The sequence below is a fragment of the Rattus norvegicus genome, chromosome 1 (assembly GCF_021556685.1).
Source record: "Rattus norvegicus strain SHRSP/BbbUtx chromosome 1, alternate assembly SHRSP_T2T, whole genome shotgun sequence".
Taxonomy (NCBI): Eukaryota; Metazoa; Chordata; class Mammalia; order Rodentia; family Muridae; genus Rattus; species Rattus norvegicus.
In genome coordinates, this window is record NC_141534.1 from 62749513 (window position 1) to 62777264 (window position 27752).

Here is a 27752-nt window from a genome sequence, read left to right on the forward strand (position 1 = left end):
TTGTCTCAGCCCTTCCACTTTCTCAGGACCTCCAAGCTGCAGGAACTCTACTGGCACAGGTTATCCATTGACACTGCTTTCCCACTGTTGCAGGACCTCAACTGTTATAAGGACCTCCACTGTGGCAGGACCTTCAGTGTCTCATCAACTTCACGGTGAGCAACACCAATGTGCAAGACCTCTACTAGCACAGTATATGCACAGTATCTATACTTAGACTGTTGTAGTACCTTAACTGTTGCAGGACCTCCAATTTAGAACATGCACTCTTTTAGCAGCCAGACTTTTGCAGGACCTCTACTGGCACAATAATTCCTCTGTTGTTGGACCTCCACCGTCAGTTCAATGGCACTGACTCATGACATCCACTGTTGCAGGACCTCCAATGTTGAAGGATGTTCACTGTTGCAGGGCATTCCCTGTCAAAGGACCTCTGTTGATGCAGGATCTCCACTTTCACTGTTCTAGCAAACCAACTATTGCAGAACCTACAGTGTTGGAACAACTGCATTGTATCAGGACATTTACTGTTGCATGACCTGTAGTGTGGAAACACCCCCATTTTTACCAGATCTCAGCTGTCCCAGGCCCATCTCCACTGACTGAGGACCTCCAATAATGCAGGACATCCAATATTTCAGGACCTCAAATGTGCCACGACCTCAACTGATGAAGGATCTCCAATATCGCAGCACCAAAACAGTCACAGGACCTCCATTATCCCATCACCTTTACTGTCCCAGCACCTCCACTCTCACATGACCTACAATGGTGCATAAACTCCAATGTCCAAGCAACTGCACTGTCTCAGGACCTCGATTGTTCCAGAACCTCCAATAGTGCAGGACCTCCACTGTCACCAGATCTCCACTGTCTTAGAACATCCACTCTATCACCAACTCGACTTGTGTAGAACCTCTCCTGGCACAGCATCTCCATTGTGCCTGGTCTGACATTGTATCAAAACTTCAGCTATCACAGGAATTCCACTGTAGCAGGACCTCCTCTGTCTAAAGACAACCCCTATTGCAGGACCTTTACTGTGCAAGGAACTCCACTGTTGCAGGACATCCATTCTTGCAACACCTGCATTGTCTCAGGACCTCCACTGTACCAATCCCATCTCCAATGTCTCAGGACACCCACTCTTTCAGGACCTCCACTGTTGCATGATCTTGAATGTAAAAGGACCTTCGCTATCTCAGTGCCTCCACTGTTGCACGAAATACAATGTCTCTCAGTGCCTCCACTGTTGAAGGACCTACAATGTCACGGGTGCTGCATTGTTTTATCAACACCACTATCACTTATTACAAGGCTTTGCTGGTTATTTATTTTGAAGTTAATGGAGAATGATGTTACTTTTGACAAAATAAGAATTTGTTCCAAACCGCTTGTGATTAATTGCCATATGTGCAAGGATCAGTTGCCCCTAGAAGATTGCATGAATCCATAGGCCTCTAGACCTCACCTTGTGGGAACCGTTTCCTTTTGGTGGTGATACCGTCCTGGTAAAGGCATGGGGTAACAGGACAACTCTGAAGTCTGGGGTACACATCAGTCATATTGAGTCCTTGTTCGGAAGAGGAGAAATCTAGAAGAGGGAGAAGAATTGGCGGAAGAATCATACAGTACTTAAAAAGTTAAGACAGAAACGATTTTGCAGAAATGGATACCAGAGACAGAGCTAAGCAACACAGAGCAAACTGGGTAGAACAAAGCACAAAGGTACCTGTCCTTGCCTGCCTGCCGCTTATTTTTTGGATGCTGTCTCCAGCCCTCATTTCTCAGGAGAGACACTGTCCTGCCCAGGAGAGTTTTCTTGCTTGATTGAGCACAGGAACACTGCTTCATTTGGATATTCCTAATTTCTTGGACCATCCCTTGAATCCTCTTAGCCAGCCACTGATGGGGACAGACTCGCCCTCTCCTCATGCACAGAGAGATAATAGGTTGTCTTCTGTGTTCTCATTGATGCTTCTGTTCGGCCTGAGGCTGCTTGTTGAATGAAGGAAGAAGACACTCTGGCATGTATGTTTTGTCCAGGTCATCTGTAGTGGCCTGTGAAGAAAGCCAGTCCCAGTGGTTCTTCTGAAAGCTCTATGACTAGAATATAGACAAAGGCATAAATGAGGCCATGGGGTTGACAAGTCCAATGTGTCAATGGTGGGTTGGCTTCCACTCCTCTGCAGTCCAGTCCTAGAGGGACAGCAGCATAATCATTAAGGGTAGGGAATGGAGCCATTACTAGACTCACTGTCTGAGCCTGGGTATGAAGCCAGGCATCAGAATAGCCTGTCCTTCCAGTAAGCAGTTGGATGCCATGATCCGCTTAGACTTTCTTTGATGTAAAGAATCTTTATGTCTTGTGTTTTGAATGGAACATGTTGCACTACTTCCAAAATTCCAGGGTGTGGCCTGAGAGGTATCATTTCTTCATAGGGATTTGGGAAACGCTCCCAATCTTCTTTGAAGCAGGGGTGCATTATCATGTCTATGACTGATATTTCTGGGTTTGACTGTTATTAAATGCTAAGCAGGTCATCTAGCTCTCTTGACACCCCACAGTGGTCAAGATGCACACCTGCCACAACCTGTCTTTTCAGCTCTTATATGAAAACAGAGGTAAATTTTTCAGGTACCATAAAATGTAAGACTAACATTCATATGTGGTTCTTTGGACCATCATAAGTATAACCCAGGAAGAGTTCAGGGGCATCAAAAGTGTTAGCACCGTAGTACAGGTTCAGCATTTGCTCTGGTTTGTCTTGGGTACTAAGGCCAGTGTCGATGATTTTGACTTTATTGTTCTTATCCACCATTTTATTTGTTTTGAAGTCCTGTATTTATTCTGTGCCCCTGACAGTAGATCCAGGCTGCTAATATCTGCATAAGTATTTCCCATGCCTTGTCTTTCACTATGTAGCCATACTTTCATATACATTAATGAAGACATTGAACCTCACACAGCTCCATGACAAGGTATCTACTTGTTTTCGTCTCAATCATTGAAGATGATGTTGGAGTGGTTAACCACAATTGTCATCATTGCCGTGGTCATTATTGGATGGCATAAGTGCTTCTTCCTCTTAAGGACTTGGAGGCCACTGTAGCAGGACATCCACTGTCTTAGCACCTGCTTTTTCCCCACACTTCCACTGTGCTGACTGTCCAAGCCTATTTTGTGCTGTCTTGCCTGTGAACTTCCTGCCTTTGCAGAAGGAAGTAGGATGCCATGGTCTGGTTATAATTTTGTTCAGTTGAAGTGTCCTTAGTTTCCAGCACTTGGAATCCTATATATTCCATTGCTCTTATACTTACAGTGTCTGGCCTGAGGGGGATCAGTTGCTCATAGGGATTTGGGAACTGCGTCTAGCCTTAGTTGAACTAGGGTTGCATCATGACCACAGTGACTATTGGCCTATATCTAGGGTTGACTGTCATTAGGAGGCTAAGTAGGTCCTTCTGACACCACACCAGAGGCACCACACACTCCTGCTACAACCTGTTTTCTCAACTCTAGAATGAAGAGAGAGTCAAATGGAAACTTTCTGACTGCCATGAAATATAAAACTCCACCTAAGCGTCAAATTTAGTTCTTTGGAACGACATAAAATTTGCCAAAGAAGAGTTCAGGAACACAAAAAGTATAAGTACTGCAGTGCTGGTTCATCATTTACCCTGATTGGAATGGGATACTAAGGCCAAAGTTGGTAATTTTGACTTTCCCATTGATGTACAAAACAATATTCTTTGGCTTTAGGTGCCTGTGAAATATTGTGTGCCCATAGCAGTAGCTCATCACAGCTATTATTTACACAATATTTTGCTGGCCTTGCCTTGCTCTAGGTAGCCATACTTTTGGGTGTATTTGTAAAGCTGTTGCCCTTCAACCAGCTCCATGAATAGATGCATTGTTTTGGTCTAAATTACTTGAAGAATCGAGATGATGTTGGGGTGATCAACCATCATCTTCACTTCCATGGTCATTGCTGGCTGGCATTATTTCTTCTCTAATACAAGGACTTTGTTGGACACTGTCACAGGAACACCAGTGTGGTAGAAACTCTGTTGTCAAATCAACTCCACATTCTCAGGGCCTCCAAATTGCAGGGCCTCTCCTGGCACAGGACATACACTTTCCCTGTACTTCTACTCTCACAGAGTCTCAACTTTTCAGGACCTGAACTATTGTAGGACCTTCACTGTTGCAGAAAATTGATTCTCTCAGCAACTAGTATGTTGCAGGACCTCAGCTCGCAGAGAAATTCCACTGCTGCAGGACCTGCAATGTCAATGTAAATCTAGAGTCTCAAGACCTCCACTGTTGCAGGAGCTCCAGTGTTGTAGGATGTCCAATTTTGCAGGGCCATCACTGTCAAAGGACCTCCTCTGTCACAGCCTAGACCTTCAGACTTAACTGTAAAACTAGTGGCATTCAAGTAGCACCATGACAAGGTATTATCTTGTCTCAGACTCAATTACTTGCGTAGTGAAATGAAGTTAGAGTGGTCAAAAATCATCATCGTTACAAGCACTTTGATGTGCACTGTAGCAGGACATCCACTGTTCCAGTGTGGCTTCTGTCCCAGTACCTCCACTATCACTGGACCTCCAGTGTCATAGGACCTTCTCACTAACAGCGGCTGCATTGTCAGGACCCTCAATTTTCAGGACATCTACTGTCACAGTATGTGTACTGTTGCTGGACTTTCATTGTCACTGCACCTAAACTGTCACAAGGTCATCCAATGTCACAGATCAGTGTCTCAGCACCTCTACTCTCCCAGGACCCCACAGTCACAGGACCTCCAATAACTTAGGAAATCCAAGTTCCATTACCTCAACTGGCACAGCATATCCACCCACTTATGTTGGACTTTCACTGTGGTAGCACCTCAAATATCACATGAAGCCCACTATTGAACGACCTCCACTTTTCAGGACATCATTTTCCTCTGAAACTAGAATTGGCAGGACCTCCTCTGTCAAAGTACGTCTACTGTCGAAGCACTTCCACTATCACAGGACCTCTAGTGCTGCAAGGCTTTCACTATTATAGCATTTCTATTGTCACCACACCTCTACTGGCACTCCTACACCTGTACTGTCCCATCACCTCCTAGGTCAAAGATCCTGACTCGTGCATCAATTGAAGTTTTTCAAGACCTCCACTGTAGCAGCATATCCACTGTCCCAGCTGCTACTCCACTGTCAAAGGACCTGAAATGTCTTAGGAACTCCACTGTTACAGGACCTCAACTGATGAAGCACCTCAACTGTCACAGTACCTCCACTCTTGCAGTACCTCCAAAAACTCAGCCACTCCACTGTCACAAGTCTTCCAACTTGAAGGAACTCGACTGTTGCAGCACCTCCACAGTTGTCGAAGCACCATTGATATGGCACTTCCCCTGTCCTGGGACCTCCATAGCTTCTACTCTATATTCTGAGGACCTCAACTGTTGAAGCACATCCACTGTCCCAGGACCTCCATTGACAATGGACCTCATTGTGTCAGGAACACCACTTTTGCTTGGTCTGTCCCTATAACCTCTGGGCTGGCACTAGCTGAGGACAGACTTTCTCCCTACTGAGGCATACCAGGAGAGTAGATTGGTTTCTGTGTTCTTATTGCCATTGTTCTTCTCAGTTAGGCTGATTATTTAGTGTATTCAGGCGACACTGGAGGCATGGATGCATGTTTCTCCAGTGTGGGTGTCATCTGGAGTGGCCTGAAGAGAGAAGGGCAGCACCAGGGGCTCTTATGCCTAATCATGGACCAGTTTATGGCCGCAGGGAAACAGAAAGCCATTGGAGGATGATGAGACCAGTGTGCTTAGGGTGGGGTAGCTTCCACACTTCCTTGAGCCCAAAGGGAATGAATCATTATCATCAAGGGTAGGGAATAACTGAACTCAATGTGTGAGCCTCTGTTGTTCAGCCTTGCACCTGGAGAACTTGCCAGGACAGTAAGCAACATGATCCCATGGGTTGATTATACATTGTAATATCTTAGGCTCTGGACTCAATATGTTCCATGTCGTCCACAATTACAGGGTCTTGTGTGATGGAGCTCAGTCCTCATAGGGATTTGAGAAAGCCTTCCGGTCTTCCTTTAACCAGCGGTACATCATCACATCAGTGACTGTCATCCTATATTTCATGTTGAGTATCATTAAGAGGCTAAGCAGGTTATCCATCTCTTCTAACACCCAACAGGTGGCAGAATACAATTGCCACAACAAGTCTTTTCAAATCTAGTATGAAAACAGAGTAAAGATCTTAACTTTTTAAGTACCATGTAAAACTAAGGTCCAAATGTCATTTTGTGGACTATCATAAAGTTTGCTGGGCAAGAGTTCAGGAGTTCCAAAAGACAAAGCACCACAGTGCCAGTTCAGCATTGCCCTGGTTCAACTTGTGTTCTAAGGCGAAAGAAAGTCTACGATTTTAACTTATCCATTTATGTCCAACATAATCTTATATGGTTTGAGTTCCCTGTGTACTATACCGTGCTCATGGCATTAGCTCACAGTTGCTCTAATTTGCCTAAATATTTGCCTGACTTTATCCTCCTCTACCTTACCCCCATTTTCTGGTGTTTTCATAAAACTGTTGTCCTTCAATGAGCTCTTACTTGGGGAAATAAGATGCTGTTCAGGTGGTCGACCATCATCATTGTCTCTGCCTTGGTCATGAGTGGCTGGCACCATTGCATCTTTAGAAGCAGTTTGATGGTCATGGGGCTGCCAGGGAGCTGATGGTGTGGTATTGGGACCTTGGCGTTGCTCCTGTGTCCCATGGTCCTTAAGTCTTTGTATTGACAGTGGAAGTATACCTCCTCAGAGATTCTGCTCAGGTCTAGGGTGTTGTAACTCCTCCTTACTATGTGTAAGCATTGTAGTTAAAAACTACAAATATTCCCTAGAAATAACTTAATAAGAATAGAATAAAAATGATGAAAAAGATGTAGTGAAATTACTATATGTGTTAACTCAAAATGAGCAAAATGTCTTGTGGATTGCTCTTTGTATTTTTGCTTTCCCAACAGGGTGGACCTGTAGTGCAATAGATCACATATTCAGATGATGTCAGGTGAAATTGTAATTAGCCAAATAAAGGTTACTTCCTCTGATTGGACAATGGAAGGAAAAGGTAGAGCAGAATGCATTGGAAAAGGGAGAGAAAGAAAAATAGAGATGGAGGATGTGGGCAAGAAGTAGATGGAGGAGGAAGAGGTTGAAAATGGAGCAGACCCCTGTGGTCTGGAGGAGCCACAAGTAGCTAGAGATTTCATAATGGGCAATAGAGTGGTGTAGAGGTGTATTTATCCAATCTAATCGCACATTTTGTCGTTATATTATTGAGTTTTCTGTTCCTTGCATGGGCGTTTTTGGTTTGGAGATTTACCCACGTAAATCTGGTTAGTATAAACCTCTGGTATTTTCATTTCAAATGACTAAGGTAAGTCCTGTGAGAGGAACTTTACCCAGCCTTCTGCAGGCCAGCCAGAGGGTGTGGGTGGGATGAGAAATGCAACAGCACTCCAGGCACTTCAGTTAAAATTTGTTTGGTTAAAGTAGCAGACTAACAGCAGGAACCAAGACAAGATGGCTGCATAGAACTAGCCATGTAGGGTGAACCTAACCACTGATACCAGAGCATAGAATGAATTAGCATGGGTTTAATTTAAAACTACATGCAATAGATGACGTCGAGTGTGGTAGTCAACAATCCACTAGGGAGTTAGGATTCTTGTCCTAGGGATGAGAGAATTAGATTCCTGAATGAGCAGAGATGAGTCAAGGGACTCCAGCACATGGGAATCTAAACACAGGGATAGACAGACCCAAATCAGGCTCTGAGTTCTCCTCCTGTAAAAAGAATCAATATAATGAATGGCTCCAGGCAGAGAGGGAAAGTAAAGGGTGCCTGCTTTTAATAAAGTTTGGTTTAGTTGTTGCTAATTTGGTTTAATTTGATAGAAGAGGACACAATTTTGGCCTCAGTCACCTGGGGAATTCCTCCTGAGGTTCAGAGCTAACTCAGGGAAAATGGGCCCAGATTATCTGGGAGCTCCTGCTGTGCAGGGAGAAGCTGAGCTAACAGAAAAACTACAACCTGCAAAGCAGACAACAGAGATTGGATGAGGACAAAATCCTCTAGGAAAGTCTCAGTGTCTCACAGGATGCTCCTGTTCTCTCAAAAGTGGGTTCAATATCCTGGCCTGGCAGATTAGAAAAGGCCGGAAAGAAAGGTTTCTACTGTGCTTGTTTGGTTTAGTTACTTTGTTGAGAATTAAATTTTCAAAATGTGTGTGATTTTGAATTTTCTGGTTATTTTACTATTTTTCTGGGAAAGATGTCAAGCTAAAAATCTTTCTGGTTACTGGCTAAAGGAGATGCTAGTTTGGGAGAAAGACCTTATGTTTCTGCTTATAGGAAAAGTAATTAGGCCCTGGACTCCTTCCAGAGTTCTCTGGATCAGAAAGGGCAGAGGGAGCCACCCTGAAGAACTAGAAAATTCTAGAGAACCAAACAAGAAAGGTAAAGATTCCTTATGCCATCCTTCACAAGGCATGAGCAAAGACTTAGGATTGGTTATTATTAAATTTGGCTCATAAAAAGACTATCTTTTCACATGCTCAAACAAAGAGCAATTTCATCTTGAGTAGTCAAGGTATTTTATGTTAAACTGGTTCACAATCGGCTTAGCAATCGAGCCTTAGGATGCAGAGTAACAAGTGCATAGAAGTAGCCATGGAGGCTGCGTGAAACTGTGATGCCTGTGTTTAGCCAGACTTAGTGCTGGGTTATTTTAAAATTGCATGTAGCATAATGTGCTTGAAATGAACTAAAATCAAAGTTAGAAAAATAGAATATATATCATGGAAAGATATCAGGGAAAAGGCTAAAAACAAAAATTCAAGTAAAATCCAAACAAATAACCAACTTTATATTCTGTTCAGCAGAGTCATGAAGCTCTCTAGAAGGAGACAAGAGAGGATGCAGCTGTTGGGCTATCTCAGGCAAACTCTGCACCAGAGCACCTGTTCAAAGAGATTAGGGCATCATTACTGTATCATGGATGTTTACTGGGAGAATTGAATGAATTAACAGCTGAGTTGTGGAATTCTATAGATCTATAAAATAATCCGCAGTGGATAATACAAAGTTATGAAATATCTTCCAGCTTCTTAATCAGAACTATAAATTTTCAATGTAGCCCATGGATGCTGAGGGTAACTGTGATTTCAAGGTCATTTCCAATCATCTATGTTAAGTGTTTTGACTCAAGGAAAGTGGCATTGCCATAGATGAAATCAGTTAAAGGCATATTTATTTCTGCTTTGCCAAGTAACTGGACAAAAGTCAGTTCAAAAAGTTGCCTTTATTGAGTGTACTTTTTTCCTCTCAGTTACTTCATGTATTTTCTCACTTATTTAAATTTCCATACATCTATACAGTAAAATATGGTCTTATCAACCCTAACTTCTCTCCTCCAAATTCTAAAAGATTCCTCTCAGAATCCCCCTTTTGACTCTATAGCCCTGGTTAGTCTGGGACTGGCTGTGTAAATCAGATTAGTCTAGAACTCACAGAGGTCCGCCTGAATCAGATCCTGGGTTAAAAGTCAGCACCACTAAACCACCCCTCTGTGTGTGTGTGTGTGTGTGTGTGTGTGTGTGTGTGTGTGTGTGTGTGTGTGTGTACAGAAATACACATAAACACATTTTTTGTATCTCATTAAGCCCTGTTAGACCTGGTCAGGCTTGCATACTGTGTGTACAGCTGTTCACTGGGAGTCGTACCAATGGCCTTCCCCCAAGGAAGAATGAATTTCTATCAGCTGCTGTTAACTGCAGCTCCTCATTTGATGCAAGGGCTTATAATTACTTCTCCCACCCATGCATGATGTGCAGACAAATGCCACATCTGTCACTTTACTCGGTTAATATATACTAATAAAATGTTGTGGTGTTTTCAAATTTATATGTATATATATATATATGTATGTATATATATTGTGCATGTATAATGACACATCGTATATACTCGTAGTGGCTATTCCTGGTTGTGAACTTGACTATAAGTGGAATGAACTACAACCCAGAATTGTAAAGCTCACCTTTGATCCTGATGTTGAGGCTGGGAGATACAAGTTTCTGAACTGCATCTTGGCATGGAGATCATGAGGCAAAGTGGCTAGGAATCTCAGGAGCTTAAGGCAAGGAGGTCTCTGAGTTCAAGGTCACCTGGGACAAAGCAAGTCCCAGATCCAGCTGTGGTTGTATGCACCTTTAACCTGGGACACACCTTCTGCTGGGGATTTACATGAGGACATTGGAAGAAGGAAGAGTCTCTCTTTTTTCACCTGCCTGTCTGCCTGCCTTGTGGGACTGAGCCACTGCTAGATCCTTGGACTCCCATTCATACCTGCTGCTGATCATGGTTGGGGAGTTGGACTACAGACTGCAAGTCATCAACAAATTGTCTCTCTGTACAGAGATTACCCATAAGTTCTGTGGCTCTAAAGAACCCTATATAAGACAATTCTCTTTTATAATATATAATTTCTATTTATATATTAATGTACAATGTAATTTATTATTTTATTCATAATTTTATTACATACATCCATATATTTATATGTAAATAAAACACAGGTTGTATGCCTATGAAACAGTAACACACTGCATACTTGATGACTGCTGCCTTGTCCCTACTCCCTACTGCAGGGGAGAAAATGGACCAGTCTCACCAATGAAAAAGGTAAACTAAAATGTTAACTACTGGGTGGAAATACAGATGGTGTGCATATAAAATAACATCTTCTTGATTCCTTCTTTAGAAATTTTTCTTCATTCCTTGAAGTCACTTTTTATGATACATTATTATATGATATACTATCTCACAGTTATTATGGTAAGTTATTTTTATTGTTAGTACAAAAGTATACACATAATGTTGTGCTAATTCCAGTAATGTCCGGGTAAGGCTTCATGCACATGACTGCATTAATAATATTTCCCTATGTGATCCAAAACTCTTTTGTTGTTATATTATGATCTCTAAGCAGAATATTGATGATCCTGAAATTATATACCATACCTAAGATTTTTCTCAAACATTTCATTAGCTTTCCATAGAATGCTATTGTAAGTGCATTTGACTGTTCAGTTCCAGGGTATGAATTCCAGTAGAGTACTTTCTGGATAATAGTTCCTTACAAAATGCTGTTAACTGCTTCCTCCAAGAAGTTAATTTCTTGTTTTAAAATTTATAAATTATGTTTAAATGGAAGATAGAGAAGGCAGATGCTGGATTATTTAGTACCAAGCTGGTTTTCTGTCCTGATGTGGGTAAGGGCTGGTCACTTGTTATGTTTCTCATTCCTTTAGATTTGTAGCTGTTTTAGACTTTATAAATAATCATTTTGAGTATTCCAAGTCCATAGGCATTTTCTGACCCAATTGTCCATTTTACAGGAGTATTTTTCTTAGAAGTTTGGAACCATAAAATAGAAATTTTCCTAACTAGTCAAGATTCCAGGGTATATGTGGGTAGGATTTTGCTCTATTCCTGCTGTGTGATTTCATTGTGCTGTTCTGACCTTGTTTTTGCATAGGGTGCTGGCCGGTATAAACTGGAAATGTATGTTAAGTCGTTGTCCAAGGCAGTGTTGCAGATGTGGCCAGTATTTGTTTTAAAGGAATCAGTGAAGGGCATTCTGCACTCGAGCTTTGTGAAAAAGTGTGCAGATGCTCATGGCTGTGGATGCTGTGTGGTGTGAAGAACACTGCAGTTCATTGAATATGGTGTGAGGAATGCTGCAGTGCACTGTGTGGTGTGAGGAATGCTGCTGTGCACTGACTGTGTGGTGTGAGGAATGCTGCTGTGCACTGACTGTGTGGTGTGAGGAATGCTGCTGTGCACTGACTGTGTGGTGTGAGGAATGCGGCTGTGCACTGACTGTGTGGTGTGAGGAATGCTGCTGTGTACTGACTGTGTGGTGTGAGGAATGCGGCTGTGCACTGACTGTGTGGTGTGAGGAATGCTGCTGTGTACTGACTGTGTGGTGTGAGGGATGCTGCTGCACTGACTGTGTGGTGTGAGGAATGCTGCTGTGCATTGATGCTGCCTTTTTTCCCCACTGTTTTTTATTTTTTTATTAACTTGAGTATTCCTTATTTACATTTCGAGTGTTATTCCCTTTCCCGGTTTCCGGGCAAACATCCCCCTCCCTCCTCCCCTTCTTTATTGGTGTTCCCCTCCCCATCCTCCCCACATTGCCACCCTCCCCCAACAATCTAGTTCACTGGGGGTTCAGTCTTAGCAGGACCCAGGGCTTCCCCTTCCACTGGTTCTCATACTAGGATATCATTGCTACCTATGAGGTCAGAGTCCAGGGTCAGTCCATGTATAGTATTTAGGTAGTGGCTTAGTCCCTGGAAGCTCTAGTTGCTTGGCATTGTTGTTCATATGGGGTCTCGAGCCACTTCAAGCTCTTCCAATTCTTTCTCTGATTCCTTCAACGGGGGTCCTATACTCAGTTCAGTGGTTTGCTGCTGGCATTCGCCTCTGTGTTTGCTGTATTCTGGCTGTGTCTCTCAGGAGCGATCTACATCCGGCTCCTGTCAGTCTGCACTTCTTTGCTTCATCCATCTTGTCTAATTGGATGGCTGTATATGTATGGGCCACATGTGGGGCAGGCTCTGAATGGGTGTTCCTTCTGTGTCTGTTTTAATCTTTGTCTCTGTATTCCCTGTCAAGTGTATTCTTGTTCCCCTTTTAAAGAAGGAGTGAAGCATTCACATTTTGATCATCCGTCTTGAGTTTCATTTGTTCTAGGCATTTAGGGTAATTCAAGCATTTGGGCTAATAGCCACTTATCAGTGAGTGCATACCATGTGTGTTTTTCTGTGATTGGGTTACCTCACTCAGGATGATATTTTCCAGTTCCACCCGTTTGCCTACGAATTTCATAAAGTCATTGTTTTTGATAGCTGAGTGATATTCCATTGTGTAGATGTACCACATTTTCTGTATCCATTCCTCTGTTGAAGGGCATCTGGGTTCTTTCCAGCTTCTGGCTATTATAAATAAAGGCTGCGATGAACATAGTGGAGCACGTGTCTTTTTTATATGTTGGGGCATTTTTGGGGTATATGCCCAAGAGAGGTATAGCTGGATCCTCAGGCAGTTCAATGTCCAATTTTCTGAGGAACCACCAGACTGATTTCCAGAATGGTTTTACCAGTCTGCAATCCCACCAACAATGGAGGAGTGTTCCTCTTTCTCCACATCCTCGCCAGCATCTGCTGTCACCTGAGATTTTGATCTTAGCCATTCTCACTGGTGTGAGGTGAAATTTCGGGGTTGTTTTGATTTGCATTTCCCTTATGACTAAAATGTTGAACATTTCTTTAGGTGTTTCTCAGCCATTCGGCATTCCTCAACTGTGAATTCTTTGTTTAGCTCTGAACCCCATTTTTAATAGGGTTATTTGTCTCCCTGCGGTCTAATTTCTTGAGTTCTTTGTATATTTTGGATATAAGGCCTCTATCTGTTGTAGGATTGGTAAAGATCTTTTCCCAATCTGTTGGTTGCCGTTTTGTCCTAACCACAGTGTCCTTTGCCTTACAGAAGCTTTGCAGTTTTATGAGATCCCATTTGTCGATTCTTGATCTTAGAACATAAGCCATTGGTGTTTTGTTCAGGAAATTTTTTCCAGTGCCCATGTGTTCCAGATGCTTCCCTAGTTTTTCTTCTATTAGTTTGAGTGTATCTGGTTTGATATGGAGGTCCTTGATCCACTTGGACTTAAGCTTTGTACAGGGTGATAAGCATGGATCGATCTGCATTCTTCTACATGTTGACCTCCAGTTGAACCAGCACCATTGGCTGGAAATGCTATCTTTTTTCCATTTGATGGTTTTGGCTCCCTTGTCAAAAATCAAGTGCCCATAGGTGTGTGGGTTTTTTTCTGGGTCTTCAAATCTGTTCCATTGGTGTATCTGTCTGTCTCTGTACCAATACCATGCAGTTTTTATCACTATTGCTCTGTAATACTGCTTGAGTTCAGGGATAGTGATTCCCCCTGAAGTCCTTTTATTGTTGAGGATAGTTTTAGGTATCCTGCGTTTTTTGTTATTCCAGATGAATTTGAAAATTGTTCTGTCTAACTCTTTGAAGAATTGTATTGGTATTTTGATGGGGATTGCATTGAATCTGTAGATCGCTTTTGGTAAAATGGCAATTTTTACTATATTAATCCTGCCAATCCGTGAGCATGGGAGATCTTTCCATCTTCTGTGGTCTTCTTCAATTTCTTTCTTCAGAGTCTTGAAGTTCTTATTGTACAAATCTTTTACTTGCTTGGTTAAAGTCACACCGAGGTACTTTGGTATTTGGGTCTATTAAGAAGGGTGGTGTTTCCCTAATTTCTTTCTCAGCTTATTTCTCTTTTGTGTAGAGGAAGGCTACTGATTTATTTGAGTTAATTTTATACCCAGCCACTTTGATGAAATTGTTTATCAGCTTTAGTAGTTCTCTGGTGGAACTTTTGGGATCACTTAAATATACTATCATATCATCTGCAAATAGTGATATTTTGACTTCTTCTTTTCCGACCTGTTTCCCCTTGACCTCCTTTTGTTGTCTGATTGCTCTGGCTAGAACTTCAAGAACTATATTGAATAAATAGGGAGAGAGTGGGCAGCCTTGTCTAGTCCCTGATTTTAGTGGGATTGCTTCAAGTTTCTCTCCATTTAGTTTAATGTTAGCAACTGGTTTGCTGTATATGGCTTTTACTATGTTTAGGTAGGGGCCTTGAATTCCTACTCTTTCCAGGACTTTTATCATGAAGGGGTGTTGAATTTTGTCAAATGCTTTCTCAGCATCTAATGAAATGATCATGTGGTTTTGTTCTTTCAGTTTGTTTATATAATGGATCACGTTGATGGTTTTCCGTATATTAAACCATCCCTGCATGCCTGGGATGAAGCCTACTTGATCATGGTGGATGATTGTTTTAATGTGCTCTTGGATTCGGTTTGCCAGAATTTTATTGAGTATTTTTGCGTCGATATTCATAAGGGAAATTGGTCTGAAGTTCTCTTTCTTTGTTGGGACTTTGTGTGGTTTAGGTATAAGAGTAATTGTGGATTCATAGAAGGAATTCGGTAGTGATCCATCTGTTTCAATTTTGTGGAATAGTTTGGATAATATTGGTATGAGGTCTTCTATGAAGGTCTCATAGAATTCTGCACTAAACCCATCTGGACCTGGGCTCTTTTTGGTTGGGAGACCTTTAATGACTGCTTCTATTTCCTTAGGCGTTATGGGGTAGTTTAACTGGTTTATCTGTTCCTGATTTAACTTGGGTACCTTGTATCTGTCTAGGAAATTGTCCATTTCCTGCAGATTTTCAAGTTTTGTTGAATATAGGCTTTTATAATAAGGTCTGATGATTTTTAGAATTTCCTCTGAATCTGTAGTTATGTCTCCCTTTTCATTTCTGATTTTGTTAATTTGGACACACTCTCTGTGTCCTCTCGTTAGTCTGGCTAAGGGTTTATCTATCTTGCTGATTTTCGCAAAGAACCAACTTTTGGTTCTGTTGATTCTTTCTATGGTCCTTTTTGTTTCTATTTGGTTGATTTCAGCTCTGAGCTTGATTATTTCCTGCCTTCTACTCCTCCTGGTGTTTTGCTTCTTTTTGTTCTAGAGCTTTTAGGTGTGCTGTCAAGCTGCTGACATATGCTCTTTCCTGTTTCTTTCTGCAGGCACTCAGCGCTATGAGTTTCCTCTATACCACAGCTTTCATTGTGTCCCATAAGTTTGGGTATGTTGTACCTTCATTTTCATTAAATTCTAAAAAGTCTTTAATTTCTTTCTTTATTTCTTCCTTTACCAGGTTATCATTGAGTAGAGCATTGGTCAATTTCCACGTATATGTGGGCATTCTTCCCTTATTGTTTTTGAAGACCAGTTTTAGGCCGTGGTGGTCCGATAGCACGCATGGTATTATTTCTATCTTTCTGTACCTGTTGAGGCCCGTTTTTTGACCAATTATATGGTCAGTTTTGGAGGAAGTGCCATGAGGAGCTGAGAAGAAGGTATATCCTTTTGCTTTAGGATAGAATGTTCTATAAATATCTGTTAAGTCCATTTGGCTCATGACTTCTCTTAGTCTGTCTACGTCTCTGTTTAATTTCTGTTTCCATGATCTGTCCATTGATGAGAGTGGGGGTGTTGAAATCTCCTATTATTGTGTGAGGTGCAATGTGTGTTTTGAGCTTTAGTAAGGTTTCTTTTACGTATGTAGGTGCCCTTGTATTTGGGGCCCAGATATTTAGGATTGAGAGTTCATCTTGGTGGATTTTTCCTTTGATGAATATGAAGTGTACTTCCTTATCTTTTTTGATGACTTTTAGTTGAAAATTGATTGTATGTGATATTAGAATGGCTACGCCAGCTTGCTTCTTCCGACCATTTGCTTGGAAAGTTGTTTTCCAGCCTTTCACTCTGAGGTAGTGTCTGTCTTTGTCTCTGAGGTGTGTTTCCTGTAGGCAGCAGAATGCAGGGTCCTTGTTGCGTATCCAGTTTGTTAATCTATGCCTTTTTATTGGGGAGTTGAGGCCACTGATGTTGAGAGATATTAATGACTAGTGATTATTGCTTCCTGTTATATTTATATTTGGATATGAGGTTATGTTTTTGTGCTATTCTTCTCTTTGTTTTGTTGCCAAGACGATTAGTTTCTTGCTTCTTCTAGGGTATAGCTTGCCTCCTTACGTTGGGCTTTACCATTTCTTATCCTTTGTAGTGCTGGATTTGTAGAAAGATATTGTGTAAATTTGTTTTTGTCCTGGAATATCTTGGTTTCTCCATCTATGTTAAGTGGGAGTTTTGCAGGATACAGTAACCTGGGCTGACATTTGTGTTCTCTTAGGGTCTGTATGACATCTGTCCAGGATCTTCTGGCTTTCATAATTTCTGGTGAAATGTCTGGTGTGATTCTGATAGGTCTGCCTTTATATGTTACTTGACCTTTTTCCCTTACTGCTTTTAATATTCTTTCTTTATTTTGTGCGTTTGGTGTTTTGACTATTATGTGACGGGAGGTGTTTCTTTTCTGGTCCAATCCATTTGGAGTTCTGCAGGCTTCTTGTATGCCTATGGGTATCTCTTTGTTTAGGTTAGAGAAGTTTTCTTCTATGATTTTGTTGAAGATATTTACTGGTCCTTTGTGCTGGGAGTCTTCACTCTCTTCTATACCTATTGTCCTTAGGTTTGATCTTCTCATTGAGTCCTGGCCCAATGTTTTGGACCAGTAGCTTTTTCCGCTTTACATTATCTTTGACAGTTGAGTCAATGATTTCTATGGAATCTTCTGCTCCTGAGATTCTCTCTTCCATCTCTTGTATTCTGTTGGTGAAGCTCGTATCTACAGCTCCTTGTCTCTTCTTTTGGTTTTCTATATCCAGGGTTGTTTCCATGATGTTTCTTGATTGCGTCTATTTCCATTTTTAATTCCTTCAACTGATTGATTGTGTTTTCCTGGAATTCTTTCAGGGATTTTTCTGACTCCTCTCTATGGGTTCCTACTTGTTTATTTATGTTTTCCTGGAATTCTTTCAGGGATTTTTGCGATTCCTCTCTGTAGGCTTCTACTTGTTTATTAATGTTTTCCTGTGTTTCTCTAAGGGAGTTCTTCACGTCTTTCTTGAAGTCCTCCAGCATCATGATCAAATATGATTTTGAAACTAGATCTTGCTTTTCTGGTGTGTTTGGATATTCCATGTTTGTTTTGATGGGAGAATTGGGCTCCGATGGTGCCATGTAGTCTTGGTTTCTGTTGCTTGGGTTCCTGCGCTTGCCTCTCGCCATCAGATTATCTCTAGTGTTACTTTGTTCTGCTATTTCTGACAGTGGCTAGACTGTCCTATAAGCCTGTGTGTCAGGAGTGCTGTAGACCTGTTTTCCTGTTTTCTTTCAGCCAGTTATGGGGACAGAGTGTTCTGCCTTCGGGCGTGTAGTTTTTCCTATCTATAGGTCTTCAGCTGTTCCTGTGGGCCTGTGTCTGGAGTTCACCAGGCAGGTCACTTGCAGCAGAAAAGTTGGTCTTACCTGTGGTCCTGGGGCTCAAGTTTGCTCGTGGGGTGTTGCTTATGAGCTCTCTGCGGCGGCAAAAACCAGGAAGATCTGCGCTGCCCTTTCCGGGAGCTTCCGTGCACCAGGGTTCCAGATGGAGTTTGGTGTTTTCCTCTGGCGTCAGAGATATGTGCAGAGTGCAGTCTCTTCTGGTTTCCCAGGAATGTCTGCCTCTCTGAAGGTTTAGCTCTCCCTCCCACGGGATTTGGGTGCAGAGAACTGTTTATCCAGGCTGTCCCTTCAGGTTCTGGTGGTGTCTCAGACGCAGCGGTCCTGCTGCACCTGGGCCCTCCTCTGCGGGAACCCAGAGGCCTTAAACAGTTTCCTATTGGGCCAGGGATGTGGGCAAGGGTGAGCAGTGTTGGTGGTCTCTTCTGCTCTGCAGCCTCAGGAGTGCCCACCTGACCAGGCAGTGAGGTCACTCTCCCACGGGGTTTGGGAGCAGAGAGCTGCTGCGGGCCGGGATCCGCGGGTTTGGGACTCCCGGTAAACCCCGCAAGTGCCCAGTCCTAGAGGAATTTTTGCCTCTCTGTGTCCTGAGTTCACCAGGCAGGTCTCTTGCAGCAGAAAAGTTGGTCTTACCTGTGGTCCCGAGGCTCAAGTTTGCTCGTGGGGTGCTGCCTATGAGCTCTCCACGGTGGCAGCAACCAGGAAGATCTGCACCGCCCTTTCCGGGAGCTTCCGTGCACCCGGGTTACAGATGGTGTTTGGTGTTTTCCTCTGGCGTCAGAGATGTGTGCAGAGTGCAGTCTCTTCTGGTTTCCCAGGCGTGTCTGCCTCTCTGAAGGTTTAGCTCTCCCTCCCACGGGATTTGGGTGCAGAGAACTGTTTATCTGGTCTGTCCCTTAAGGTTCTGGCGGTGTCTCAGACGCAGCGGTCCTGCTGCTCCTGGGCCCTCCTCTGCAGGAACCCAGAGGCCTTATACAGTTTCCTCTTGGGCCAGGGATGTGGGCTGGGGTGGGCAGTGTTGGTGGTCTCCTCTGCTCTGCAGCCTCAGGAGTGCCCACCTGACCAGGTGGTGAGGTCTCTCTCCCACAGGGTTCGGGAGCAGAGAGCTGTTGCGTTTCAGGATCCGCGGGTTTGGGACTCTCGGTAAACCCCGGAAGTGCCTTGTCCTAGAGGATTTTTGCCTCTCTGTGTCCTGAGTTCACCAGGCAGATCTCTTGCAGCAGAAAAGTTGGTCTTACCTGTGGTCCCGAGGCTCAAGTTTGCTCGTGGGGTGCTGCCTATGAGCTCTCCGCAGCGGCAGCAACCAGTGACGCTGCCTTTTTTCTTTTCTCCCTACACCCTTCTGGTGGCTCAGGTTGGACAACTAGGTGCCCATGACCAACTCCTCATTGTGGATGAATTTACTCTGGTTGGACTTTCTCAGGAAAGGTATGACTAATTGGTCACTTAAACGCGTCAACTAATTGGTTAGTTTTAGTGTACTGAAGTGATAGTTTGCATTTAATTTTGAAATTTGAATTCAAAAAGAAGTGATGTAAAAGCTCTTTGTGTTTACTCACCTTCACTATAACCCTAGTTCTTAGAGCACATGAATCTCATTTTGGGTTCACTCATAAGAATGTATATTAGTATAGAACATTTCATTAAATAATTATATAAATATGTACACATATACATAGAGCTTGTAAAATCTTTAAATATCTTAATGTTTATGTTCTAGAATAGAATATATTTACCTGTTTTATAATTAATTCTCATAAGTGATGTGGACAGGACATAATCTTCTGAAAGTCTGGTTTATTTCCCCAAACAGCAACCAGGCTGAGGAACCTAAGCACAAGTATTCTGAACATAGACTCCTCTATGACAGTGAGCACTGTTTCTTTATATTTTCTTCCTAGGGCAGCAGAACTCATGACTACAACCAGTTCCATGGTTACACTGGAAGTTGCAAATCAAGGCATCCTCTCTCACTGCCTGTCCACCTGTCTTACCCAGCCATTGTCCTCCATGGTGCAGAGAGGTAAGAGCTAGTGACTCAAGCCAGGTTAGCCAACATATAGTAATCCTGTATTGAGATATGGCTCCTCGTAAAAGTTATCAAAATCTGGGGCTGGAAAGATGGTTCAGTATTTTACAACCCCAGTGTTAGCTCACAACTGCCTAAAACTCTAATTTCAGGGGATTTGAAACCTTCTTTTAAGTTCTTTGGACACCAGTCAAGCATTCATGTGCACACATGCTGGGCAAACACTCATACACATAAATTATTTTTATAAAGTGAGACCCTAAAAGTCCCATGTAGTAGCTCCTACCACAGCTCTTGCTCAGCTTTTCAAGGAAGAAGTTAGTTGAGACTGAGTGCATGATGCTGAGAAATACTTCTGGATCATGATACAGATCAGATCTGATGGTACGGTTTACTAGATATATTCACAGTCTGTTAGGTGCAGTATTGTGAATCCTCTTCTGACCCTGACTCAGCTTTTATTTTTACTTTTTATTTTTTCAGTTTTATTTTTATTACGCTACTCAAGTAAATTAATACTAAATTAATGAATCTGGGAAAATGAGAATTAGTTTAAATGAGTAAATAAAATGTGAAATGTTTTTTATTGAAAGCATAGTTTCAAAATTATAGTTTTTAGCAGGGCATTTAAAATACATGCTTTTTAGAAAACCATTTATTTATTTCCTTTACAATCCTGTCTTCCCAGTAACCCACTGTACAAATCTTCCCTCCATCACACTTTTCCTGAAATGGCAAAGCTTGTTTCGGGGTGTCAACGCCCATGAATGCTTTTTAAAAGATTGTAAAACAGATACCTGAGGAAAAAGTACGACTTTTATGCAGTTTTAAGCATCTGATTGTATACTTCTTTACATTTCACAAGAACAGACCCCTCTACCTAGACCTGAAGTTAGGAGCTAAATTTCAGGAGTGACAATGCCACAAACAGCATGCATCAGTGTATAGAAAAATCTTTTTATTCCTTTGTAGACACAGGAACAGCTGGCTACTTGGCCAGTGAGCCATAAAGCAGTGTCAGGTCTGGTTTTATAACCATTCCCCAGTTTTTGTTACCTCCTCTGTGAGGAAGAAACATGCATGAAATTTTGCTAATATCTCTGGTGAGTCCCTGAAGTAGTATAGCTTCCTCTTTTCTTTGCTCAGCCTCTTACCCCTTCCAAGGAAGAGCTTCAGGAAGTTTTACCTACTTGAGCTCCACTGAGTAGAGGCTGGCAAGGGTCTCTAGTGTGACAGTGATATGTGGATCCATAGGTCCTCAGTGGAATCTAGCACATGCAGCCAGGAGCACCTGAACTCTTCCTCCAAGTCAGTTGCCCCTGCTTCCACTCTGACCAAGAGTGGTCCTGGCCATTGGGAAACCCCAGCAGAGGTGCTGCCCACCCCTGTGACTGTCTCCCAGCCCATATGAACAGACCTCCCTCCACCACCTCCTCTACCACAGGTCCACTACACCAGATATTGGTGGCATTTCAGTGGATTTGCCACTCCCCCCTCCTTCTGCAAACAAGGCAGCATCCCAGTCTGCACAGGTGGCTGGGAAAAAAGAGTGAGGAGCAGCAGTGGTGGTCTGAGATATAGAAGGCCTGTCTGGACAAGGAAGCAGAGAGGAAGCACAGGGAGCAGGAGAGGAAAGGGCGACAGATGCACTCTCATTCCCTGAACTTGCTTCCTTCTCATCTTTGACCACACCGACCAAACCAGGAAAACGTTCCACACTGCAGAGGCCCCAAGAAACAGTCATTCTGGTGTTGTAGTCCCTGCAGCAGCCCCCCACTATTGAGCACAGGGATCTGCAGTTCATAACTATCAGAAAAGAGGTGCTGTCCTCTGGGGAGTCTGTCTCCAGACCCATAAAAATAAGATGTCAGGAAGAAGCTGGAGAAGCAACAGCAAATGCACCTTGTGGATATGCTAAGCAAGGAGATCCATGAGTTGCAAAACAAGGGGGACTTTAGTGCAGAGGAGACTGACTGCCTGTGGACGCTTATGCTGGAGTGGCAGTTCCAGAAGAGACTTCAGGCCATATTTCTTGCGTTTCTCCCAGGCTCATTTCATAAAACTGTTCAAGAAGCACAACATTTGATGTTTCCATAGTAGAAATTTATAACAACAATGTTTTTGCCCTTCTGGCCTTAGACAGTTCTACAGTGGTGTCTATGGTTAAGTGCCAGGCAGTGATAACCCAGGAGTGACATTCAGAGGTACACAGGATGACCAGCAGGTGAGGTGCTCCTGGGGCCCAGTGTCCTGAGTGCAGGTCCTCAACCTTACAGCTGCCCACTCCAGCTGTGCCTGGGATGGAGCCAGTGCTACCAACCTAGGAAGCAGCTCAGGGAGTGTGCTTAGTATGTGCCCCATTGCTTCAGTGCATGACAAGGTTAATCTGCAGGAGTAGCAAGGATTTTAGCCAGCTCGCGTTCTGTATCTGAGGAAGAACATGTCTTTAAGAACATCAAGATGCTCACCTCTAGCACATATCAGCTTTATATATCAAAGATATCATAATAAAGCTGTTTAAAACATAAAAAGTTATAAGGTAGCTCAAGGGTAGGATTACTGACCCTGAGTATTATATCTAATTACACACACACACACACACACACACACACACACACAGAAAGAGCTACAAAAGTTGGAAAAATAAACGAATCTTAAAAATATATAAATAAATGTATAATTATTAAAATCTATATGAGAGTCAATGTTTATCACCCAGCATTGAGGAAGGGGCTTAGAGAAATGAATTATCCCCCTCCAACCTCAAAAAACATACGCACACACACAATCAATGACATGTGTAATTATACCAGGAAATACCCGTATTTTATAGAATGCCATAATCGAAAGTAAGAACCATCTTTTTTGTTAAGGGTTGCCAATACATTCTTTTTCCAAGGTGTGTGCAGCTGTGCCAGTCTTGTTCACTATGGGATGGAAGAGGTCCCTGACCTGTGAGCCTAGAGGTGAGCAGGGGATCTTTGCTCCATTCTGAGACTGAGAAAGGCAGGATGCCCACTCAAGGGTCCATAGCAGGGAAGGTTTTCAAGCTATGACAGTGCTGGAAAAGCCTATACAAGGCACACAGTTAGCAGTGATGTGTTTGCAGGGAGTCCAAGGAACCAGCTTTGTACTGATGCAGGTGGGCAAGCATTTATCATCCACCTCCCACTATGACAGCAATGAGAGTATTGCTTAAGTTTTATTTCATAGATTTGATCCCTGACCAAAATACCAAAAACTGCACCCTTAATGATGTAGCAAATAGAATAGTGGATGCTAGGCCAGGAACCTTTGACTCTTCTAATACCATTGTGTATTTCCGAGCAAGGAAGGAGAGGTATCAATGGACAGCAGTCTGTTTCCCCACGAGTACTCTACCACTGAGTTAGTAGCCTTAGCCCTCCTCAACTCTAGAAAAAGGGTGTCACTAAGTTGTCCAAGCTGATCTTAAACTCATGATGTAGACCAGGCTAGCCTTGAAGTTCTGATCCCCCTACCTACTGTGTGTCTTGAGTGTCTGGTATTACAGGCCCGTTTCTCTATGGATTAGTAGCCCATGGAAGAGTCCATGATCCCAGGACCCTCTAGTTCTCACCCTGTGGAGCTATTGGCCTAAGAGGGAGATGGAGTCCATCTGAAGGGATGGGTCAACAAGACAACTCTGTAGAGTGGGGAACTCATCATTCATATTGGGTCCCTGCTGGGAAGAGGAGAAATCAAGAGGAGGGTGGAGATTGGTGTTGGGGAATCCTCCTCTTCCTCCTCTTTCTCCTCCTCCTCCTCCTTCTGCTGCTAATGCTGCTGGTGCTATTGCTGTTTCTCCTGTTGGTGCTGTAGTTTCTGCTGGTGTCTTTTCCTTGGCCATGTGTCTGAAATCACCTCCTGTTTATACTCAGGACATGACAGAATTTCAAGATGGCACTGTGAGAGAAAAAAAGTCAATTTATTCTAAGCAAAAATCTTATGCGGTAGAATACTTAGATTACCATTTGGAGCTTTGATTGCCTTATTATTTTATCAAATATTCTCTTCTACTTCTCAGTTAAGATTTTTGAAAAAAATCATTTAGTAATGTTACATATATATATATATATATATATATATATATATATCAATTGCTAGGTCTTAGGAATGAAAAAATCAGTATGCAAAACAATATGCATGCATGCAGGATTCTGACCATCAACAATAACCAACAAACTAGGTTGTTGATACTTATTCAGTGACAAACCTTGTTATTAATTTTAAGGCTTGATGGAGTGGGATGTTACATTTGAAAACATAAGACTCTGTTCTGCAGCACTTGTGATTGATGACCACATGTGCTAGAACCAGTAGCCCATGGATGAGTCCATGAGCCCATGAATCTCTAGTCCTCACCCTGTGGGAGCTATTGGCCTAAGGGGGAGCTGTAGTCCATCTGAAGGGATGGGTCAACAAGAAAACTCTGTAGAATGGGGAATTCATATTGAGTCCCTGCTGGGAAGAGGAGAAATCAAGAAGAGGGAGAAGGCTTGGTGTTGGGGAAACCTCATAAAAGAACTTAGAGAAGATACAAGGTAAGAATTGTGGGGAAAATGGAAACCAGAGACAGAGGAAGGACCAGCATAGAGCAAACTAGAAAGGACAAAGCACGAAGGTACCTGGGCTGTGCCTGCTGCTTGTTATCTGGACTCTCCCTGTGGCTCATTTCTGGGGTGAGATTCTGTTCTGCCCCAGGCGAGGTTTCTTTCTCCTTGGCAAGCAGCAACAAAGCTTTATCAGGGCATTTGCTATATTCCTGGTCCACCCCTTAAAACCTCTGTGCCGGACCCTGCTGGAGATGGGCTTATCCTCTAATGGGGCTCTGTGGGAGAGAAGATAATCTTCTTTTATTTCCTTGTTGCTACTCTTCTCACTGAAGATGCTTGTTGTTTGAATGTATGGGACACTCATGGCACATTTGTGATAGTGGTCCTGTGTAGGTGTCATCGGTAGTGGCCTGAGACGACCAGCCACAGTGGACCTTCTCCCTCCTTTTGGATGAACCTTCTGGCCATAATGAGATACGTGACCTTGGGAGAATGACACCTGCAAGGTGTCAAGGACTGGCAGGCTTCCACTCCTCTTTCTTTGTAATCTAAAAGCAGCAGCAGTATCAAGGCTAGGAAATGGGGCTGCAATGGGACGCACTTGCTGTGCCTGGGCTGTGCAGCCATACCCTGGGAGAGCCCCCTGTTGTAGGAAGCAATAAGTTGCCATTTCCTCATTATACTTTCTTTTTATTAGGGAGTATTTTATTACAGAGGCTTGAAATCCCATGCATTTCATCGCACCCAAAATTTCAGGGTCTGGCCTGAGGGGAAGCAGTTCTTCACAAGGAACTGTGAACCCCTTCCCATGTTCTTTGAACCAGGCGTGTTTCATCACCTCGCTGGCTGTTGGTCTATACATTGGATTTACTGTTAGTAATTGAGTAAGGAGGTTCTCCAGTTCTTCTGAAACCCCACAGGGGGCAGGATACACCCCTGCAACAACTTGTTTTTGTAATTCTTGGATGATCACAGAATCAAATGGGAGCTTTCCCACTACCATATAATACAAGACCTCTCCTATTGTCCACATATCATTCTTCATCCCGTCATACAGAAGTCCAAGGAAGCGTTCCAGGGAACCAAAAGTATACGCACCGCAGTGCTGGTTTAGCATTTGTCCAGGTTGTGTTTCGGTGCTAAGCCCAAAGTCGATGACTTTGACCTTTTTGTTTTTATCAATCATTATATTGTCCACTTTCAGGTCTCGGTGAACAATCCCCTTTCCATGGCAGTAGCTCACTGCTGATAATATCTGTTCAAATATTTGCCGGGCCTCATCCTCCTCTATGTGCCCTGACTCTCTGATGTACTGGTAGAGTTGTTGGCCTTCCACCAGCTCCATTATGAGGTATATTCTAGTTTTGTTTTCAATGACTTGTAAGAGAGAAACAATGTTGGGGTGGTTGATCTTTCTCATTATGTTTGCTTCTGTCATGGCTGGCCGGAACCACTGCTTGTTCTTTCGGAGAACATTGACCGCCATTCAGGTTCCTGTGAGCCGGCGGTGGGCCAGGAGGACCTTGGCATGGCTTCCTTTTCCAATAGTCTTCAGTACTTCGTATTGGGAATGAAAGGTTCCCTCCTGAGAGATACTGGGATCGGGACTAAAAGGTGGTAACTCCTCCTCAGTCTCTGTAGGCATTTTATCAGTACTAATGCTACCTAAAAATAACAAACAAATGGAATCAAATAATGAAAAAGATGGAGCAATTCAGGAACTAAAATTACACATGTGGAACCTAAAAGAAACAAATGAAACAAAAAGAAAAAAATAATAACAAAGAAAAGACTAGACTAGAAAAATAGAGTAAAATTATGAACAGGGGGAAATATGAAGAATCATAAGTAAAAGCCACCCAAATAACCAACCCCAAAAGAGAAAGCCAAGAGCACACAAATACTAAACGTAATGATGAAAATAAAAATCGTCATACTACAATAGGATTGGGCGGCCAAAGCTGATCAATACTGTGAATGGATTGTTTGAAGAAAAAGGTCAGATGAAAGAAATGAGAGGATAAAGACTGAGTATAAGACAAAACAAACAAATGTAAAAAGCCAACACTTAAGGGAAAACTCCATTGAATTTCAGGACCTAGTGATCCACAAAAATCCACAACTCTCCAGAGCAAAATACTGAAAATTAAAATTAACCAACCACAAGGAATAAGGCAGTTAAATATCAGTGAATAGTAAACCTTAAACAAAGGTCGAAGAGTCAAAGTGTCACAAAGGGCAAATTTGTATAAAGTCTGAGCCAATGATTGCTTGTACTCAAAATAGAGAAACAGGAATAATGTAAAAGGATGAAACCGCAGGGCATTGAAAATGGAGATAGAGTTAAACATCCGACTGCAGAACCGTAAATAATCAAAGCAGTAATATAGCATGTGAGAACATAAAAACCACCACCAAAATGAATCCAGCAATCCATAATAAATAAATAAATAAATAAATAAATAAATAAATAAATAAATAAATAAATAAAACAAAACCACAATAAGGCCAGTGGTCTTGAGAATATATGGCCTAATTCTATCTCTTAAACACATAGAAAAAAAATCAATCCATAAATAAGCAGCCAGCAGTCTACGTAGGCCTTTAATCTGATATTATTGAGTTGGCATATCAAATTCCTGGGAGCCACTGGAGAGCCAAGACAGGTACTTGGGCAGCTGCAGGCCAGTGAGAGAGCCTGTCTTGAAAATGAGGTTGAGGACCTGCCTCAGGAACAGGAGCCAGGGTGACTTCTAGCCTCTACACTCTTTTGCACTGAGGTGCAGGTAATATAGATACAAGGGGCAAAAGGGGATGGGCACGTGCGTGCACACACAAACACACACACACACACACACACACAGGCACACACACAGAAAAACACCCAGATTCATACAAAACACACTCACGTAGGAACAGGCACACACATACTTACACACAAGTAAACCTGGAAAAATGCACATCACAGACACACACACACACACACACACACACACACACACAGGGATACACACACACACAAAAGAAGTGGTACACACA

General features: G+C 42.7%; 1 pseudogene; it reads right to left on the reverse strand.

The window, feature by feature from the left end:
- Positions 1–1196: 1196 nt before the first annotated feature.
- On the reverse strand, positions 1197–26199 carry LOC148007099 (sperm motility kinase Y pseudogene; annotated as a pseudogene).
- Positions 26200–27752: the final 1553 nt, after the last annotated feature.